This window comes from Mustela putorius, unplaced genomic scaffold (genome assembly GCF_011764305.1).
Source record: "Mustela putorius furo isolate JIRA1106 unplaced genomic scaffold, ASM1176430v1.1 tig00003958_pilon_pilon_pilon, whole genome shotgun sequence".
In the NCBI taxonomy this organism is placed as follows: domain Eukaryota; kingdom Metazoa; phylum Chordata; class Mammalia; order Carnivora; family Mustelidae; genus Mustela; species Mustela putorius.
In genome coordinates, this window is record NW_025422102.1 from 41,480 (window position 1) to 56,968 (window position 15,489).

Sequence of the window (15,489 nt, forward strand, 5' to 3'; positions counted from 1 at the left end):
CAACAAACTGGAGGACGCTAACACTGCCTGCAATCTAGCAGCAACTCTCTGAGGTCACACGCTGATTTTGGATGGTCGCCTTTTCCCTCGGGGAGGGTACGACTGTTCAAAGTGAATGTGTGGGGGGAGGGACAAGATGGCGGGGGAGTAGGAGGAGGCGCCTTTTCAGCCTGTACCCCAAAGTGAGCTGATTACCTACCAAAGAACTCCGATCACCCATGAAATCAGCCTGAGATCAGAATTATACACGTCTGGATCTCTATAGGGGCAGAAGACACCAGTGGGCAGGTAAAGCGAAATGGGAACGGTGGTGGACTGATACCGGAAGATAATCAAAAGGGGGAGGGAGCCACCAGAGGCGACCGGTTGGAAAGTAATACCCCAATACAAGCGAGAGTGCCCTGTGTCTGGGGACCAGCGTTAACATGGAGACTGGTTGAAAGCACTCCAAAAGAGCAAAGGATCGCGGGGGGAAATTGTGGGAATCGGGGCGGCTAGGGACAGGGGCTTAAGTCCCCGGTCCCAGGACAGCCTCCCTGGCGCTGAGGCAGAGAGAGTGCGGCAGAGAAACCAGCTCTTGGTCCCTAAGCCACCAGCGCGCCCGAGAATGCGTGGGTTCTAGTTCCTGTGAGGGGATGGGAGCCACGCCGGTGGGCAGAACTCGCGAGCCCTACCACAAAGCTTGAGATACGCGCCCATGTCCCTCATGCTCCCCTGAGTTACAAAGGCCCGGCCGGCGCTCTTTGACCCGCGCCATTGTTTCAAAGCCTAAGCCGAGAGCCCCAAACTCTCCCGACAGAGGTGCGAAAAAGCCCAGCCTGGTGCTTACGGACCAGCACCCCATTCTCAGTGCCCGCCCGATATGCGCGCCCCCTCTGAAAGAGGTGCGCGCAAGCCAGGCACTCCCAGCCCGGGCCAGCGGCAAAATCTCAGTGTGGGATCACTGCTTGGAACCTCTCTGGCGATTGGGAGCTCCCAGACAGCTGCCACTGCCTTGGCTTTGGGTACAAGCAAAAGACCCTGCGCCCCCAGGGGTCTGCAACTTGGAACCTGTTCTGCCAGTGGCCAAGGGGGAACTTATTTAGGCTCTGCACCCAGACTGATGCTTCTCTCTGAGAGGGAGATCAGGGTGTGGTTTGTTTTCCTCTAAAACTACAAAAACCATCAAAGGCGGTCAAGGTGAGAGGGAAAAAAAAGTGAACAAGCATTAAAACCGCCAGAGAACAAAAGCCTGAAAAAAACCAGTTTCCTCAGAGCCCACCCCCTTGAGGGGGGTGGGAGGACTTAACTCAGGAAACATCATTGACTGACAACCCACGTGGCAGGCCCCTCCCCCAGAAAACAAACCAAGAAAGAAAAAATAAGAGGGAAAAAAAAAAAGGACTACAAGAGAACAACCACTACTTCATGGGAAAACTTGTATTGTTCACTTGTTCCCACTATTCCGGTTCATTTTTTTTTTTAACACATAGGTAATTTTTTTAACCTATTTACCATCACAGCGAGTTGTACAGTACATCAAATTCCATAATACCTTTCTAACCTGAATTTTTTGATACATACACCTATGTTTTTCTTTTGCATTTTTATTTTTTGAATTCCTTTTTTTAAATTTAGTTTAGTTTATTCCTTTTTATTTTTATCCTCTAATATTCATATAGAGTTAAACTTCAAAGTAATCCCCTTTCCCCAATCAATACTACCCCTATAGGTAAACCAATTTTTAATCCCCTTTATCTTAGGAAAGTTGAGTCCTTTAACAAAGATATCAAGATACATCCAGGAAGAATCAAAACAACCTTCCTCACACACACTGAGAATTTATGAGAACTCTCCCATCTTCTTCCACCAGTGTTTCTGTGTTTTTTGTGTTTGTCCTGATAGCACATAAATTTTACACTTGTGGTTCTTTTTGACGAGGTTCTTTCTTTATTTGCATATATATATATATATATATATATATATATATATATATATATTTCTCTTGTCATATACTTGTATCGGTCTTTTTATCTCTTTTTGTTTGTCTACTTCATAAATCTTACCTTGGGGCCCATCTGGGCTGAAACTTCTTTTTCATCTTCCCTTTCTTTCCTCTCTCTCTCTCTCTTTTTTTCTTCTTTTCTTTTTTTTTTTCTTTTGTCTCTCGTTTGGGTGGGAATCCTGATTGCTCAAAGTGAATGTGTATATTTGAAGAGAGGACCTCAAGACCTCTGGAAGTCTGCATGCCTCATTCACTGGGCAGGGGACTTCCTGCTTCAGGTATTTGCACAATAGACTCCAGTTAAAGTCCACCTTCAGCTACGAGTCAAAGCCATGATTGTTAAGAACACAGAATAGGGTCCTACGTTTCATACACGATGTGACCAATAGGCATCAATGGTCACTCAAGGGTTCTGGTACATTGTTATCCTCCAGTAGATTATAGAGGTAAAAAACATCTGAAAGAAGGATGAATACCCAACTTTTGTAGCAACATGGATGGGACTGGAAGAGATTATGCTGAGTGAAATAATTCAAGCAGAGAGAGTCAATGATCATAGGGTTTCCCTTATTTGTGGAGCATAACAAATAGCATGGAGGACAAGGGGAGATGGAGAGGAGAAGGGAGTTGAGGGAAATTGGAAGGGGAGGTGAAACATGAGACTATGGACTCTGAAAAACAATCTAAGGATTTAGAAGGGGTGGGGGGGAGGTAGGGGGGACGAGGTGGTGGGTATTGGGGAGGGCATGTATTGCATGGAGCACTGGGTGTGATGCAAAAACAATGGATACTGTTACACTGAAAAGAAATAAAAAATAAAAAAAAAATTTAAAAAAATCTGAAAGTTTCCCAGGAAGCAGTGGGTTTTGTTTTGTTTTGTTTTTTAGAAAGAGGAGGAGGATGGGTCACTAGACTTTAAGAGGTCATGAATAAAGCAGGAGAGATAGGAACTGAATCATAAACTTTTGTCATTAGCTTGGCAGGAGTTGAGGTATAGGGTCCCAAGTCTGCATGGAGGTGGGTAGGTCACAGGGAGATAGTGAGGTTAGTACTTCGAAGGGGAGCTGGCATGTGGGCTTGGGTATCAAGAAATCACCAATGTAATTAAGTGGGATAACCATGTTTGTAGTGTGTGTGTGTGTGTGTGTGTGTGTGTGTGAATTCTTCATAGCTGGGGATACTGAGTTAGATGGTTATTGATCCCCTATCCAATTCCAACATTCCTAGTATTCATGACTTCTCTGGCTCAAATATTAGCAATGGCTATGGAGAGAAGGGTTAGACCCAAAAGCATGGAGCACAGTGTATAGAAAGTTTCTCCCAAGCCTGAAAGAAGGCTTTATCAGTATATTTTTGTCTACTCAGGCAGCTATACCAAACACAGGCTGGGGGGCTTAAATGACAGAAATATATTTTCTCACAGATCTGGAGGCCAGAAGTTCCAGATCAAGGTGCCAGCAAGGTTGGTCTCCAGTGAGCCTTTTCTTGTTGGTGTATAGATCACTGTCTTTTCAACTGTGCCCTCAGGTGACCTCTTCTCTGTGGGCCCCTAGATGGGAGGTAGGTGGAGTGCTTTCATGTGTTTCCCCCTTATGAGGACACCAGTCCTAGCAGATTAGGACTCCCGTGACCTCACCAAGCCTTCAGTACCTCCTTCTAGGTAGGCCCTATCTCCAGATGCAGTCACACTGGAGATTAGGAATTCTATATATGACTTTTGTGGGGACACAATTCAGTCCATAACAATTAGTACAGGAGAAAAACCATGGAGAGAATTCTAGAGGAGTCACACGGTGATGTTTTAAGGTAAGTGGGTATAAAAGAGCACCTCTGAAGTCCAATAGGTCATTAGAGCTAGAGGCCGACAGGAAAGTCCCGTACGTGCCACAGTTTTGAGTTTGATGCAAGCGCAACTCTGAAGGGAAGATATTTGGGAGGCCTTAGCCAACCACTACTTCTAGCCAGGGGTGATTCTGGAGGGAATATCTCTCAGAGTGCTGCCTAGAATCAAGACTTTGGGGTTGGAAAAGTGCCACTCCCAAAGCTGGAGAAGGATGGGGCTGTAAGTTACTTGAAGAGTACTGTTCTGGGAGATAGGAGATCTGGGGTGTCCTCTTTGTTCTGCTGCTGACCAGATGTGAAAATGCAGGTTAACTCCCTAACCATCTCAGTTCTACCACCATGTGCTGCTGTCATGTGTCCCAAGCCCCAGAGTTAGTTTTATCCATAACCAGAAGCCGGTCTTTTAGTTCCCAATCTCTTAATCGGGCTGATCGTCATAATATATAGCGGACACGTGACAGCCACAGGGGAGAAGTAAGGGTTGTCTTCCCCTCAGGGAGAGTGGAAAGGCTCTAGGAGAGGGCATACCAGTAGGCCAAAGGCAGCCAGTGCCGGGGAGTGGAGCCACGGGGAAGAGTGTGCTGATGACAGCCTTGTGGAGGGAGGGCATAAAGAGCCACCACCATGACACTTGAGTTATATAGATCGAGCTTGGGGACAGAGAAGGGATCAGGGCACGGTAGAGCAGCAGCTGGCAAAGTGATTCCGTTGAGCTTAAGCTCATAGTGCCTTAGCGAATTAGAATGGGAAATACCTTGCTATTGTCTGTGACTCTGTGATTGTGTGAGTATGAGTGACAGAGTGGGGACAAAGAGAGAGGGAGAGAGAATACATTAAATTTTAAAGAAGGACAATAAGGGATGCCTGGGTAGCTTACTCAGTTAAGCATCTACCTTTGGTTCAGGTCTTGATCCCAGGGTCCTGGGATTGAATCCCATACCAGGCTCTAGTGGGGGGCCTGCCTTCCCTCTGCCTGCTGCTCCCCTTGCTTGTGATCTCTCTCTTCCTCTGTAACAAATAATACTAAAAAATAAACAAGGGCGATAAGTTATGTTTACTTTTGTTTCTGATGCCAGACATAGGTTCAGAGGATTGAAGAGGGAGATCCAAGGAGCTAGCCTCTCAAGAGGAGTGAATACCTAGTCACTGGTAAGACCCCTGGTCCTGCAATACAATATGGCTCCTGTGATCTGGGTCCTGTTAAACGCCTCTCGCCATCCTTAACCCGATAGTTTGATTCTTCATTGCGTTCAGTGTGGGGAACTGGGAGAAGCTATGACACTTGGCGCTTTGTGGGGGAATTTTAGTAGTATAAATAGCAATAGTCATCAGTTCTGGAGCACTTCCATGAATCTGCTGCAGGCACTGTGCTGTGACCTGGGTTTAGAGCAGTGAGATAAACATAGAAATAGATGTGGGCTCTGTTTCCAAGAAGCTGAAACCCACTATTCTCCTTGTCCCCTTCCCATTCTGTCTTCTTCAGCCCTTGTGCAATCCCACCAAGCAGGAAGCTTGCTTCTCCCCCTCCTTCTGCTGCTCCCCCTGCTTGTGCTCTCATTCTCTCTCTCTATGTGTCAAGTAAATAAATCAAATGTTTTAAAAAATTATTTAAAAAGGAAAAACAAATAACCATTTTGGTAGAGTGATTTTCTGAATGCAGTTATGGGCAGTGCTGGGTAATGAAGAAGATGCTCTGCTGACCAGAGGAGTGGGGAAATTACAGAACAAATTCCACAGGTCATTGAATATATCACTTTCATCACCCCACCCATAGCACTCATTAATCTCTATCCCAGCCAATCTGTTGGTTATAAAAATGAGCTTTCTCTCCAAACTGACAGGCAGTTCTCATTTTAGCAATGTAAATCATTCTGATCTTTATCACTAATGTGATCTAATCCTGTCTAGTAAAGAAAGCTTGAGAGTTCTATAGCTCTGTAAACATTTACGAAAAACAATGGACTCAACTCTAATTACTTTTTAACTAACTTGACTTGCCAAGGGAAGGAGAAAGTAAATATTAGAAATCCTACCACTAAGCTCAAGTTGCAAGTTATACCTGCCAAGATGTGGTTCAAAATATAAGTAGCCAGTCTCCTTAGAAGCCTTTTACCTTCTTATATCTGTTATGTTGGGTAAATGAGTAGTTACTAGAACAGTGATCGCAATTCAGCTTACCCTCAGAAGTATAAATAGATTACATGTTTATCCCGGTAACTGGACACTGATATAGAATTATTCACTGGCTGATTTCTAGATCAGAAACCACAAAAAATTTTTCTTTTTTTACGGGAAGTATGGCTGTTACAATAGTCTCACCTGTACCACATAGTGATTGACTTAACTACTCTATACGTTACAGCTCTAGATGTAACATTTTAATAAAACAATATCCTTGATGGTATCATGGAAATGTAAATGCATTGTGCACTCTTCTTAATGTGTATAATTACCTAAACATCATAGTAAGTGAAGGCCATTGTCAAGCTTCCGTCAGGAGAGTCCTTAACTAGAGGGATTTCCCATTGCTCTCAGGATGATAAGCTCTGAGTTACAGGTTCCATTAGTTGGCCACACACATTTGGAGCCTTGTGGACTTTCTGACAGCTGAGCAGCATATCTCTGTTTCAAGCATTGTGATCCCTGTTCTTACTGCAACAGTGACAGTTGTCACTTTTCCTGTGACCCCTGTCTTTAGGAAAGTGTCTGACTCAGAAATTCGAATCAGTACCCCCCAAAGGGATTTTCAGGAGAACCACCTCAAAGATGATCACCTGAGATACTGTCAAGAAAAAAAAAAAAAACTGAAATTCTAAGCAACATTCATAATAAGTCTTTTCATGTTGATAAGGAAAGATTTTCCCCTAAATACCAGATAGGCTCCATGAAAGTGAGAACTTTACCTGTTTTGTTCACCGTGTCACCAGTCCCTAGAAGAGAGCCTAAGACATCACTCAAGATTAGGTTGCTTTGAATGAATCAAATGAATTAATGAACTGTGGCCTTTGATAGTGAGGTAGGTTATGGTCCTTAGACAAGAGATGGGATTTGTGTTGGGATTTCAAGAATGAGAGGGGCCTAAGAGAAAATGGAGAAGCTAAATGTGAAAGTATGCAATTTACTGACTGGAGTAGATCTGAATACATTTCAAACATAATTAAACTATGGCTGTGGGTCTATATGGGTTTTCATAATTTTCCCTTGAAAATGTGAGGCATACAGATGTCATCTCCAGTGAATTCTCCTTGTCCATATACAGAATCACCAAAAAAAAAAAAAAAAAAGGCATTCTGACTGTCCTCAACCCATCCACTCCAGGATTGTAACTCTTTCTCTCTTTCTTCCCTGATGTTCTTTCTGACATCATGGACTTTCAAGTTGACCTCTCCCATCTTGGGTCCCACTCTCATTAGCTGTAGAAGTCATGCGATGTTTGCGATGTGAGGGTGGCAATACTCTCTGACCTTTGGTTACAATATGTCTTTGAAAGCCAGTGTTTATTCTGCTTTTACAGCATTTCTCCATTTGAACTGGCCACCTTTTAAGTGGTCATTAGCCACATGTGGCTACTAGCCATGGGACTTGGACAGCAGAGGTGTGGAAAGTCCGCACATTCTTCCACTCAAAGGATATTGTGAGTTATGCTACATCTTTTTTTTTAAGTGTCTTTTTTAGGTATTTAAATTCAATTAACCATTAGATAGTACATCATTGGTTTCAGAGAATTTAGTAACTCATCAGTTGTGGATAACGCTTGGTGCTCATCACATCACGTGTCCTCTTTAATGCCTATCACCCAGTTACTCCATGTCTCCCACTCCCCTCCCCCCCAGCAACCCTCAGTTTGTTTCCTATAGTTAAAGGTGCCTCATGGTTTGTCTACCTTTCTGATGACTCCCATTCAGTTTTCCCTCCCGTCCCTCTGATCTTCTGTACTACATCTTAATCTCAACAGTAAAGTCAAGCAGTGGTAGTAATTCAGTCATGGAGTCATGCATATTCTAAATCTGATGAGATGGATTCCTATACTGCCTTTGTCTCTGCTAGAGCGCTTACATTTGTTATATTATTGCTGCTATGTTCATGTTTCTCGTTCACTGAATGTCTGATAAAAGAATTAGTAAAATGTATGACTGCAGAAAATACAATGGTCATGGATGATGAAGATTTTCTCCTTGACCAGACTTGAGTCAAGTTCCTCTGAGTCCTCTTTCTGTGAGCCTTGATCTCAGGCTCCACCCACTTAGCCCAGTTTTAGCAAGAAACCTGCTTAGTCAATTTTTCAGCAATCTCCTATCCTACTCTTGATATCTGATCAAATTCCTTATCTCTCACCCCTGGTTTCTTACCACTCTTTTTTTTTTTTTAAGATTTATTTATTTTGACAGAGAGAGAGCCTGAGCTGGGGGAGTAGCAGAGGGAGAGAGTGAACCAGACTCCCCACTGAGCAGCAAGCCCAATGCCAGGCTTGATCCTGGGATCAGATCATGACCTAAGCCAAAGCCAGAGAGTTAACCAACTGAGCCACCCAGGTGCTTCAGTATCTATAACGCTTAATATCTGATCAAATCCCTTATTCCCAGGGCACCTGGTCGGTGCAGTTGGTTGAACGTTTGACTCTTGGTTGTGCTCTGGTCATGATCTCTCAGTCCTGAGATTAAGCCTCACCTCAGGCTCTATGCTCAGTAAAGATTAAAATTAAAATTTTAATTAAAATTAAAATTTTAAAATTTTAATTTAAAATTACAATTAAATTAAATTAAAATTAATTTAATTTAATTTAATTTAATTAAAATTAAAATTCTCTTTCCCTCTCCCTCTACCCCTATCCCTGCTCCCTCTCTCTAAAATTTATTAATAAGTCTTTTAAAAAATTCCTTATCCCCTACTCTCAATAGTTTATGACCCTAGCCTTCCTTCTACAATATTACTGTCCAGATGGTTTAGCCAGAATCCCTTCACCCTTACCCTTGATGTTCCATCTTAATTTTACATTCAGTCACCCCCACCATGCTCTTTAGCTATAAATCTCCATTTGTCTGAGCTGAGCCAGATTTCTCTCCCATACTATAAAATAAAATCCCATCATAGTAGCATCCCTTGAATAAAATCTTCCTTACTGTCTTTAATGGGTGTCACAAATTTTTTTTTCTTTAACAGTCAGGAGGGTGCTAATGGAGTACCATGAAAAAAGGCCTAACTTCCTATAATGGACATTTCCTGGGTTTATCTGACAAATACTCTTTTTCTCTTCTAAGGAAAATTTCCAGTTCTCAGTATAACTGCCCACTGGCCCAGGGGTGGACAAGTGAGTCAGATGAGACCAAAATGAAAATTCTGTTGAGACACTGGACCTTGAGGATTCAAGCCAAGAACGAAAAAGTGTTGGTACTCCATTATTCTGATGGTCCATTAACTCTTGCTTTTTTGGTTCCTGTGTCTATCACAGCCCCTGCCTTTTTGAAGATAATGACCACTCATCTGAGTACACAGTTTGCAGAATCCCTTTGCAGTGGCCCATGCGGGCCAAGGTAGTAGAGCATAATAGATCTCTGTAAGTTTTTGAAAAATGTCTTTGTCCCTGTTGCCCATGGCCATTAAAAACAAAAGGTCGGGGGTAGGCGAATATTGGAAAAGGTGAAGTTATGGCTACTCACTGATTTTGTGATTGGTAGAGAGAAAGAAACACCTACATACAGGGCCAGTGGGTGAGTGGAGGAAACATCTTTGGCTCTAGGAGGAATGGGGGAAGGAGAAATATTAATAATCTTTGTCTTTGGAACTGCCCCTGAAGACTTCCCCACACAGGAAAATGACCTATTGTGACTCTCCTAAACTTCGGCAAGCCCCCTTAAATTTAACTGACATCTAGATCTGATACTCCCTGCTGGATAACTCTGATCATTATTTGGTTGTTACTTATTTTATTTTAAAATTATTTTTAAAGAAAATTTTAATCTAAATACAATTAATTAACATATAATACTAGTTTCAGACATACAGGTTAGTGATTCATCAGTCTTTTATAACACCCAGTGCTCACTGTATCACATGCCTTCCTTAATGTCCATCACCCAGTTACCCCATCCACCAATCCCCCTCCCCTCCAAGAACCCTCAGTTTGTTTCCTGTGATTAAGAGTCTCTTCTGAGGGGTACCTGGCTGGCTCAGTGGGTTAAAGCCTCTGCCTTCAACTCAGGTTATGATCTCAGGGTCCTGTGATCGAGCCCCACATCAGGCTCTCTGCCTCCTGAGGAGTCTGCGTCCTCCTCTCTCTCTCTTCCTGCCTCTCTGCCTACTTGTGATCTCTGTCAAATAAGTAAATAAAAATATTTTCTTTAAGTCTCTTCTGGTTTGTCTCCCTCTTTGACTTCATCTTGTTTTATTTTTTTTCCTTTCCTCCCCTATGATTCTGTTTTGTTTCTTAAACTCCACATATGATTGAGATCATATGATTATTGTCTTTCTCTGACTGACTTATTTCGCTTGGCATAATACCCTGTACTTTCATCCCTGTTGTTGAAAATAATTGCCATTTATTTTAACTCGACAGAGAAGGCCACTAGAAACAGCAGGCTCCTGTCCTTCCGTGCAGAACATCTGTCAACAACTATGGACATCTTTTGCTCCCCCATTCCTATGAATGTTGCTCAGTTGTTACATGGCATGGACAAATGCTGCTGGCTGGTGGCATGGACACACTGGACAAGCTTGGCCTTCGGTAAAACAAAGACTGGATTCAATTACTCAAACTGAAACAGGAATGCTTGGATGAACAAGCCTGCCAGGAAGTCCCACTGGAGGTACTCAACCTGTGCCCCTTCCCTCTTTGGACCAAGAACCTGAACTTGAGAGATGAATGGCTTATCCAAGGTTATGGCAAGGTTACACAGAGCTGAAACTAGACACAGGTGTACATGCTTATTGATCAAGGCTGGCTGTGAAGTCGAACTGCCTCAAATCTTGATTCTTTTTGCCACTTCTTATTCTCTGACCCTGTTTTCCATAGTTTAGGATGTAGGAATAATAAAAATATCAGCTAATGGGGTATCCTGACTTTTTGATGTTTTAGTTCTTGTCAGACATTTACCATAATGCTTAGCACATGGATATGTGTGTGCACACACATGCACATGCTTGACACTCAAAAAATTGTTCCCTGATATTAACTTTATCAGTGCACTTTGCATCCACCACCAATTGGCTGTTTTGTCACAAACTGATTAAAGCAGAACTGTCAAGTGAGGAACTTCAAAGCCAAAACATTAAGTGCTTTGAAAAACCAGCACCTGGGAGGATTTGTCTCAGCATCTTTGATTAGAAGGCAGCAAAAAGAGACTTTGGGGACTCAGTTCACCCCTTCATGAAGCAGCCATTCAGAACTTTCTCAGAAGGGCTAATGCCTAATCTTCCAAAGACCAGCAAGAACAAGCTTATGGTCTGTTAAAATCAGATTTTTAAAAGATTTTTATTTATTTATTTGAGAGAGAGAGAGAGAGAGAGAGAGTGAGAGAGAGCATGAGAGGGGAGAAGTTCAGAGGGAGAAGTGGACTCCCCATGAACCTGGGAGCCTGATGCAGGACGTGATCCTGGGACTCCAGAATCAAAATCAGATTGATTGACTCAATACAGTCAGGGAGGACATTCCCCAGGAGTCACAGAATGCTGGTTGCCATGAGGGAGGAGTCTTTTACAAAGTCTGGGCTCTCACAGAAGGAGTCTGAAGCACGTGTATGGAAAGCAGAGGTCAATTCTGGTTTAGAAGCTCTTTCTGAGGGGAAATGAGTAGAAGGAGGGATTAACCAGGACTTGGGCTCTGCCTTATTCAGTTCAGGCTGCTGCAAAACAAATGATAACAGACTGGGTGGCTGAAACAGCAAAACATGTACTATTCCTTGCAGTTCTAGAGGCTGAGAAGTCCAAAAGCAAGATCCTGGGAGATCTGATATCTAGCAAGAGACTGCTTCATTATCTATAGATGCCCATATTTCTGTTGTAGCCTTGCATGGCTGACACAGCTGGCAGAACAATCTCTCAGGTCTTTTCTCAGAAGTGCTTTTATCTCATTCATAAGGGTTCCAATCTCATGACCCTCATCACCTCTCAAAGCCCATACCTCCTGATGGCACTCCTTGAGGGTCAGGGCTTCACCATCTGAATTGGGACAAGACACAAAACATTCAGTCCATTAGCAAGTGTTGTCATGAGGATAGTGTAGCTTACCAACTGGGTATCCCCAGGAATCCATGGGACTAGCAAAGCAGAATCTGGGGGCGTCACTGGTAGGAAAGCAGGAGTTCCCCAAGAGAGAGTCCTCATAGCATTTTACAGAGACAGCATGACCCTTGAGAAACAATAGTTTCCGTGACTCATACACCAGCCTTTATCTATGCCTGTCCTCCCTGCTGGATTCACAGCAAGCTTGCTTCTTTCTTTTCCAGTATAAATGGATTTCCACTCTCTGAATCCTGATGAATTTTCGCTCTTTTGCAGTTAATAGGTTGTCCCTCAGGATTCTGCATGTCTGGATTTGCAATCGTGGAAACTGCCAAAGGTCTAGGGACCTGCGTGGCAGAACCCGGCCTCTACCACTACTGCCCAAGGTAGGGACTCTGGTCCCTTCAGCGTCCTGTGCTGCTGTCAGAGGTCTGTGTGCATTGGCTTGTTGTTTTTTTAAAAATATATATAATTGCTTATTCATGTGTTTGATCATGCTCAAAGGGGCAAGGGCAAGACCTGAGAAATCCCAGAGATTTCAGCTTGCCACCCAGAAGGAAAAACCAGGCTATTTGGAATGCTGGAAAGGATTAAGAGTAGGGGAAATCGGCTTGGACATCTGAGACCACCCCCACATTCAGCGGTCCCCTGGACACAAACCCAGACCTTGATACTGATCCTGAACCATGCTCTCAACTCAGACCCCTGTGATCCTCACCACAGTGCTTTTATATCAGTGCAGCCATGCCCATAGGCACAAACTCTTAAGCCTAGATTCTGTCCTGAGAGGTCTGTCCCCAACGACCTGGCTCCAAAGCCTCAGAGATTGGGGAGAGTGAGGAACACCATAGGACTCACCCTGCCACCCCGAAAGAAACCATGCCATTTGGAACTCCAGAAAGGATTCAGAGGAACTGAAATCTGCATTCCTACCTCTGGACACCCCCATATTCCGCAGGCCCCTGGATGCAAACTTGGAGCTTGACACTCACCCTGAACCAATCCCGCCACTGCCCCCCCCAGAAAGATGGACAGAGTGCTGGCAGATCGGGCCTGCCATGTGGTGGGCCCCTAACCATAACCTTTGGTTTGGTTCTCAGGATTCTGACCCCAAAGGCCTTGCAGTAGATGCCCTACAATTTGGGAACACCTGGGCAATCCCAGAGGACTCAGCCTGCTGCCCAGAAGGAAACTGTGCCATTTGGAACTCCAGAAAGGATTCAGAGGAGCAGAAATCTGCATGCCCAGCTGAGGGACACCCCCACACAGAGCTGACTCCTGGACACAAAGCCAGAGCCAGACACTCACCCTCACCTACACTGTCAACTCAGCCACCCAGACAGCTCTCCATGGGGTCTTCAGGTCAGTCCTGCCATGTCCCTGGTCCCTAACACTAACCTTGGATGGGTTCTGTAATGATCTCCTCATTTCAGGTTATGTGGTGGTTCTGCAGGACATTGTCCTGGTGTGGGGTCAAACACACTGAAGCATCCCGTGTGAAGTGGCAAACGTGGTAAAGAAATGATGGCTGGGGAATCGGGGATGAGTGTGGGATGACAGCACGTATTTGTGCTGCTATAACAAGCTGACTGCACTTTGAAATCACCGCAGAGAGGAAATGACTCTTCCAAATATCCATGTTAGCACGACGACACGGAAGCAGAGGAGGACATCAGACTTTGGGATGGAGGCCAAGCCCTCCCAGATCCAGGTCACCCAACATGGGGAGGACACATGTTAGCAAGAGACTCGTGGGAGGATTAAATCATGGGCCCCTGTATCTCCAGGTGCAGTAGAGGCAAGTGGATTTGGGAATTCCAGTTTTCCACAACGTTCCACCACAAGCTGGTTAGAACTGTGCAAAAAGCAGGAAGGGAAGCCCCAGTAAAGTGGGACTGGGGATGCCAGAAGGGGAGGCTGGAAGGGGGCGCCTGGTGCTCAGTGCCCATTACAGACCCCACATTGCAATCCCCCACAGGAGAGACTCACTAATTCCAGGCTCCACAGGGGAAGCTGGAGGTTCATCTCCTGACTTTTTTTTTATTATTATTTTTGAATTTATTTATTATTTGACAGAGAGAGATGACAAGCAGGCAGAGAGGCAGGCAGAGAGAGGGGAGGAAGCAGGCTCCCTGCTGAGCAGAGAGCCGGATGCGGGGCTCGATCCCAGGACTCCTCTGGGATCATGACCTGAGCCGAAGGCAGCGGCTTAACCCACTGAGCCACCCAGGCACCCCGATAATCTCCTGACTTTTTGTAGGAGCTTTGCAGCTCAGCTGGTGAGAATTCTCCATCACCCTGCCTTTCTCCAGGGGACTTTTTCCTGCCAAGAACCCCTCCCAACTTCTTCCTCCCTCCTCCATGAAAATAATGTTCCTCTCCCTGTGTTTCTCGCACTTGACTGTGATGGGACCGTAGCTTGCTCAGCCCAGACTGCCATTCTCTGCTTTTCCCAAATAAACCCATGCTGCTGATCAAATAAAACTGGCAGATTGAGTTTGCATAAGGCAAATCGAAACTAATAAATTCAAGAACTTGCAAGGAACAAAATCAATATGCACACAATCTAGCTGGGCACTCCTACGTGCTCGGAAGGAACCATCAGAGACTATGGAGAACAATCTCATTTACACCTACATCCAAGAGAGCAAGATACCCGGGAGGCCCCTGAACCAAGAAGGTGACAGACCTGTCCTCTGACAGCCCTACACAACATGACGATAAGACAGGAAGGGGGACACACGGAGATGGGGAGGCACTGTGCTCAGGGAAGAACCTACACTGGGAAAATACACTACATCCCCCCAAAACCGTCTACAGAGTCCTCACTGTGGCTCCTGAACTTCCGGACTCGGCGCCAGCCCGGAGGTGGGGTGTGGACACGGGAAGGACCGCGCAGGGCTGAGGTGGGGGGGAGCACAAGCACCGAGGCAGGCGGACGCTCCCTGACTGCAGACCATCTGAGGAACCCCAGGAACCGAATCCGCGAGCACACAAACACAGTACGAGGACCGAGGAGCACCCGAGCCCAGAAAGGGGGGACCCCCACAGCCCCACACACAGCACAGCAGGAGCGGCCACATCTCCTCACACAAAACGACGGAAGCCCCAGTGTCTACACATGGGCGGCCCTTCCTCTGTGGGGTCCTGAGACCACGAACCCCTTGACAGTCCACTCAGGCGGACGCTTCTTCTCACCTCCTCCAGAATCTGGTCCTGTTATGAGGTTGGACTGCTGTCAGTGTGGGGCGCGTCCTCCACAATGGGTCCGGTCAGTGTGGATGCAGAGCCACACCCCTTCTCAGCTTGTCCTGTCAGGGTGGGAGCCGCCCCCCACATTCTCCGGAAGTCTCCACAGTGGGTCCTGAAGAGTCAGGGCTCCGGTCCCAGCTGTGGCTGCACAGCTGGGCTCAGGGCGGGAGCTGAGGTCTGGAGCCCTCTGCAGG

At 45.3% G+C, this 15,489-nt stretch overlaps 1 long non-coding RNA gene across 2 annotated transcripts; it reads left to right on the forward strand.

Moving 5' to 3' along the window:
- Positions 1–231: 231 nt before the first annotated feature.
- On the forward strand, positions 232–10,589 carry LOC123389145. Of its 2 annotated transcripts, XR_006603677.1 has the most exons (4): positions 247–288; positions 4,903–4,975; positions 7,341–7,460; positions 10,380–10,589. It is a non-coding gene; the product is annotated as an uncharacterized LOC123389145 (long non-coding RNA). The 2 variants fall into 2 exon arrangements; XR_006603678.1 differs by lacking the exon at positions 7,341–7,460 and having other exon boundaries at positions 232–288.
- The last annotated feature ends 4,900 nt before the right edge of the window (positions 10,590–15,489 follow it).